This window comes from Pygocentrus nattereri, chromosome 24 (genome assembly GCF_015220715.1).
Source record: "Pygocentrus nattereri isolate fPygNat1 chromosome 24, fPygNat1.pri, whole genome shotgun sequence".
Classification (NCBI taxonomy): Eukaryota; Metazoa; Chordata; class Actinopteri; order Characiformes; family Serrasalmidae; genus Pygocentrus; species Pygocentrus nattereri.
In genome coordinates, this window is record NC_051234.1 from 32,273,310 (window position 1) to 32,279,309 (window position 6,000).

The 6,000-nt window shown below is 44.2% G+C and overlaps 1 protein-coding gene across 1 annotated transcript in view; it reads right to left on the reverse strand.

Moving 5' to 3' along the window:
- The window catches only part of LOC108434230 (myosin VIIA and Rab interacting protein), a 315,840-nt gene extending 311,305 nt beyond the window's left edge, over positions 1–4,535 (reverse strand). Inside the window, exon 1 of the mRNA XM_037534196.1 lies at positions 4,517–4,535. The gene's annotated coding sequence lies outside the window, so the exon portion shown is untranslated. The remainder of the gene's footprint in view (positions 1–4,516) is intronic.
- Positions 4,536–6,000: the final 1,465 nt, after the last annotated feature.

The following is a 6,000-nucleotide window of genomic DNA, read 5'->3' on the forward strand; positions in this document are numbered from 1 at the left end:
TTGCTCAGTCCGCTGCTGATATCACATCCTAGCAAACTGCAGTTATCTCATGTGCTAACATACAGACCGAGTTCCTCCTACCAGCCCACTTTAGGTTCTTATATGCGCCACTCAGTCATGTGTTTGGATATTCCAGAAAAGCTCCCAGAACCAGAGCAGGGCTGAGTGTAACTCAAGGCTGAGTCATTGTGCTCATTTCCTCAGACCAGGGAACACTTCAGTCCAGGAGCAGGCCAGCTTTCAGGGCCATTAGGAGAGTGGACGAGGAGTTAAACCATGAGGAAACTCTAGCTAGAGCTCCAAAAGCTCTCTCTTCAATGTGCTTCAACCAGGCGTGTCCAGGAAATCTTCCTGAGGTTCTAGAAGGTAAAGGATTGACGTTTGATGTCGTCATTATTTGGCAAACGTAAATATGACCCAGTAGTCTAGTCTGAGTAGTGAGTAAACTGTGACTAGGTACTAGATTAGTCTAGTTAGCAGTAGGGTTGCTCAGACTTTTGCAAGAGGTTGCTTGTTGAATCTTGAGCTGTGTTCAAAAGTCTAGGCTGCGGCCGAGGTAGGATGGGTTCTCGGTAGATTAGTCTACCGAGAGACTATAAAGACGCCTCCTTAGCAGCCTATTGGTCACACAAGTGGATCGGTCCTAACGAGGCTGCATAGTGATGCCACCAGGGCGGCGCCAAACTCATGAGGGAACTGGCGAGAAAATTTAGCCGCTGTATTGAGTTTGATGCTTTTTTTTCTTCACGGAAATGGAGGAGATGTTCTCCTGTAGTACGATCAGCTATAAACTACATACAAACACAAATGCTTCTAAATTAAATACGGATGATGTACGACATACAGACGAACACTTTAATTAATCCGTCGTTTTACACGTTATAAGGTAACGAAGATGAACTCAGGGACGTGAACAACCTCCGTTTTAAAACGAGCTCTGCTCCACGGCTTTGTTTCCGGACGTTTTTGTGGTGCTGTTTGTTTTTCCTTCGCGTCGTTCATGCGCAGAGAACTGTGGGTAACTGAAGGCCTGGAATGACACACATGAGTCCTCGAAATCACTCAGAACGTAGGCTGCATTTCCAGGCTGTGTAAGAAGGGTCCGTCACTCTGGAACGGCCTTCTATGACGTAGTGGCCGAGAAATGCAGCCTAGACTTTGGAGCGCAGCTTTGGTGTTAATTAGTTGCTGATCATGTGGTTTTTTCCTTCCCCTGTAAAGTGACGATTTTGGAGATACGACAACAGCATGAAAGTCAGAGAATGAATAAGGCGGTTATAAAACTCTCTGAATACTCACTGAACATTTTGCCAAGGACAGACGGAGACGCAAGCAAACCAGACTGTGACTGCCGCTGAGTTCTGCTTAATACATACATTCATTTCACCTTTTCCACACGGTACGACAACAGCAACTTGGCAGAAGACATGACAGCCACACAAGCCCTACAGTTCTAACGACGGCTGTTTAGAACCCTGTTTTAGTGCTGTGTAGCGCTGAAGTTGGCTATTTAGAACCCTGTTTTAGTGCTGTGTAGCGCTGAAGCTGGCTATTTAGAACCCTGTTTTAGTGCTGTGTAGCGCTGAAGCTGGCTATTTAGAACCCTGTTTTAGTGCTGTGTAGCGCTGAAGCTGGCTATTTAGAACCCTGTTTTAGTGCTGTGTAGCGCTGAAGCTGGCTATTTAGAACCCTGTTTTAGTGCTGTGTAGCTCTGAAGCTGGCTGTTTAGAACCCTGTTTTAGTGCTGTGTAGCGCTGAAGCTGGCTATTTAGAACCCTGTTTTAGTGCTGTGTAGAACCTTGTTTTAGTGCTGTGTAGCGCTGAAGCTGGCTATTTAGAACCCTGTTTTAGTGCTGTGTAGCGCTGAAGCTGGCTATTTAGAACCCTGTTTTAGTGCTGTGTAGCGCTGAAGCTGGCTATTTAGAACCCTGTTTTAGTGCTGTGTAGCGCTGAAGATGGCTATTTAGAACCCTGTTTTAGTGCTGTGTAGAACCTTGTTTTAGTGCTGTGTAGCGCTGAAGCTGGCTGTTTAGAACCCTGTTTTAGTGCTGTGTAGAACCTTGTTTTAGTGCTGTGTAGCGCTGAAGCTGGCTGTTTAGAACCCTGTTTTAGTGCTGTGTAGAACCCTGTTTTAGTGCTGTGTAGCGCTGAAGCCGGCTATTTAAAAAGAAAGTAAAAAGTCATCCAAAACAGAAAAACTTCAGTAAAGTACAGATACATGAAAAAAGTACTTAAGTACAGTAACTAATTACATTCACTTAATTACTCTCCACCACTGTCTAGATTCATGTGGAGATCCATGAACTTCTAGCGCCGGGCAAATTGATACGGCGTTTTTTTCTGAGCTAACAAACATTTTCCTGTGCCTAAAGAACATCAGCATCAAACAGATTTTTGGATTTGACCAATATTTCAATCCGATACTCACCGTCTTTAGAAACTTCTCCTCTATTCTTACTGGTTCATTTGGCTTGTCACGTATTGTTTTTGGGCATTCTGAATCTGACCTCCAGCAGGAGGACACTGCGTGTTTTGGTGAACGATGTGACCGTGCGCTCTAGGCTTAATAGATTTATCCCTCTCAGAGCACCGCCACGTCCAGGATCAAATAAACACCAAAATAAAACAAAGTAGGATTCTTCAGTGAGGCTTTTTACTGCCGTTTCAGGAAGAGCGAAAATATTTGACTTCTCATCAAATAAATACAGCTGCGCTTTCAGGCAGGAACGAGGAGTCGGGCAGTAAGCGAAGCGTCCACTATGCTTACAGAGAGAGGGAGAGGTCAGCGTGGAGAGTGTGCTGACCGCTCAGAGACGGGCAAAGTATTTACTCTCATTCCCAGCGCCAAAACCACTCAATAACAAACCCTCAACAGCTGCCCGGTACTCTCCGCTGCACTCAGACATACAGAACCAGGACAGAGGGAAAGAAAATAAGCTTCACACTGAAGCCTAAGAAAGTGTCAAAGGCCCTATAAACATCTCCGAAGAGACAAACCACATCTTTGGGTTTAGGCATGTAAAAGCGTCGGACAAAAGCAAGACCTGTCTGGTGTCTCAAGTTCCCTTCTTTAGTTTTGCTCTGGCGTCATGAGGCTAGTGGAACTAACATATAGTGCTAATGCAGACCCCTACATTAGATTAGACCTCCGCATTTCACCCATCCATGCAGAGAAACACCACATACACCAGAGGTCACTAATAGGCGGATCGCGGTCCGAGTCGGGACCCAGACATTGTCCTATGTGGACCTGGACCTGTAACCGATAAACTATACAGAATTATTTAATTCCAAATGGGTGGTCCTGTTTTAATCAGTGTAACATTTCTAGCCTTTACGCAGCTTTAGTGTCCTGGAAATACCACACATGGTGCTACTCAGCCAATCAGATCTGTGCATTACGATGAGCTCTGAGACTCGAGTGAGTGACGCCACACAGGGGAGGGACGAGGAGAGAAACAGCAGTCAGAGAAGAAAGTGAGTCAGAGGGAAGTTATTCCACATGACGTGATCTAAAAAGAGGAAACTGACAGCAAATGTTGTTGAAATCTGACCGAACTGGACTTTATTTGATCTGATATTCTGATATTTACTGAACATCAGATCAAATAAAGTCCAGTTTGGTCAGATTTCAACAACATTTACTGAACATCAGATCAAATAAAGTCCAGTTTGGTCAGATTTCAACAACATTTACTGAATATCAGATCAAATAAAGTCCAGTTCGGTCAGATTTCAACAACATTTACTGAACATCAGATCAAATAAAGTCCAGTTCGGTCAGATTTCAACAACATTTACTGAACATCAGATCAAATAAAGTCCAGTTCGGTCAGATTTCAACAACATTTATTGAACATCAGATCACATAAGTCCAGTTCGGTCAGATTTCAACAACATTTACTGAACATCAGATCAAATAAAGTCCAGTTCGGTCAGATTTCAACAACATTTACTGAACATCAGATCAAATAAAGTCCAGTTCGGTCAGATTTCAACAACATTTACTGAACATCAGATCAAATAAAGTCCAGTTTGGTCAGATTTCAACAACATTTACTGCCGTTTTTCTCTTTTTAGATCACGTCATGTGGAATAACTTCCCTCTGACTCACTTTCTTCTCTGACTGCTGTTTCTCTCCTCGTCCCTCCCCTGTGTGGCGTCACTCACTCGAGTCTCAGAGCTCGTCGTAATGCACAGATCTGATTGGCTGAGCAGCATCACATGTTTATAACGCATATGATTGGTCTGTGAGTCTCAGGCCGCTAAACCGGTACCATAATGACTAGAAATGATACGTCGATTAAAACAGGACCACCTAGTCGAAATGAAATAATTCTCCATAGTTGTCTGGTTACGGGTGCAGGTTCACATAGAACAGTGTCTGGGTTCGCCTATTATTGACCTCTGATCTAAACAGGCGACTGCCAGTTTAGCACAATGAATCACAAATATGCTACCACATGTTGGTACAAGTGTAGCAGCAGCTTTCAAATGCAGCACGAGTGCACTTACCTGGCTCATGACCTCATAGAACTGCAACACAAATCGGCCAACTGACCAAAACATCTGTCAATACCGATCTTGGCTGATTCTTATCGTCCATCCCGAACAGACACGGCACATGGTGGCCATCTAAAGCTGTCTAAGAATGTCTAAGTGAAGGGTCTTGCAGTTCTATTGCTGGACATATCGCTTTGGCTTTACTAGTCAGAGCTGCCAAACATCTCCATCATTTCCTTAATTTTGTTGTTCCATCCTAAGTGGCACTGCTGCCATGGCAACAGAAGGCAGGAGGAGGACGAATAGGGAAAAATGTCTCTGCAAAGGTATGCGGCTGCCTCTCTCTCTCTCTCTCTCTCTCTCTCTCTCTCTCTCACACACACACACACACATGCCTAATTGAACCAGTTGTATCTCATCTCAGAACAGATCAATGGTATTTTGGTTTGCTATGAATCATGGAGAGCTGTAGACGGGCCTTAGAGACAGGAGAGAAGCCGAGAGCCTGAGATTCCCTGCAGCAGCAAAAGGCCTTCCTGCTGACTCACTGTCTGACGTTCTCTCTCTCTCTCTCTCTCTCTCTCTCTCTCTCTCTCCACAGCAGCCATCTGTTCCTGTATCTTGCTCATTCTTCAGACATTTAAACTCTCCCTTGCTTCTGTCTCCCACACTCACCAAAGCTCTTTCCCCACCAAACCTTCTCATTCTTATTTTTATTCATGTGTTTCTGGACCAGACAGACTGAAAACCCTCTCTCCTCAAAACATTCTCACCAGCAAATACTGATAGCGTGTCTAGAGCTGGTTTAAGAAGGTTTTTGACGGTAGTTAACTAAATTCTTGCTGGTCTTAGTTGTCCATCTGGCCAGATTAGACTCATAAGCCAACATAGTCAAGCAGGTAGAGCAGCTAAACCGTGAAACTCAAAAGAAAATATACCTTATGCTGATAAAAAAAAATAATTAAAAAGCCTAAATAAGTAGCTTGAATTCTTGACAAATCAAAACGTCTTATCTATGGTTGCTCTGAAAACTGAATTCCACAATGTAGTGGTCATGTGGCCTTTATGCTACAATATTGTTGTGTTTCAAGATGTTTTCTTCAAATTCAAAACTCACAGCCCTCCAAGTGCTGAAGAGCAAAGTGTCTATCCTCTCTTAAATCACTCACTGAAGTGTTCTAAATTGCCTCTAGAGGCAACATCAGCAAAAGAACTGCACCTTAGGAGCTTCATGAAATGGGTTTCCAAGGCTGAGCAGCTGCCCACAAGCCTTCAAAATGCATAAAGCCAAGCGTCGGGTGGAGTAAAGCGCCGCCACTGGACTCTGGAGCAGTGGAGACGTGTTCTGTGGAGTGAATCAGCTTCTCTATCCGTCAGTCTGATGGACGAGTCTGGGTTTGGCGGTTGCCAGGAGAACGTCACCTGCCTGACTGCACTGTTCCAACTGTAAAGTTTGGTGGAGGAGGGATGATGATACAGGGCTGTTTTTGAGGAGT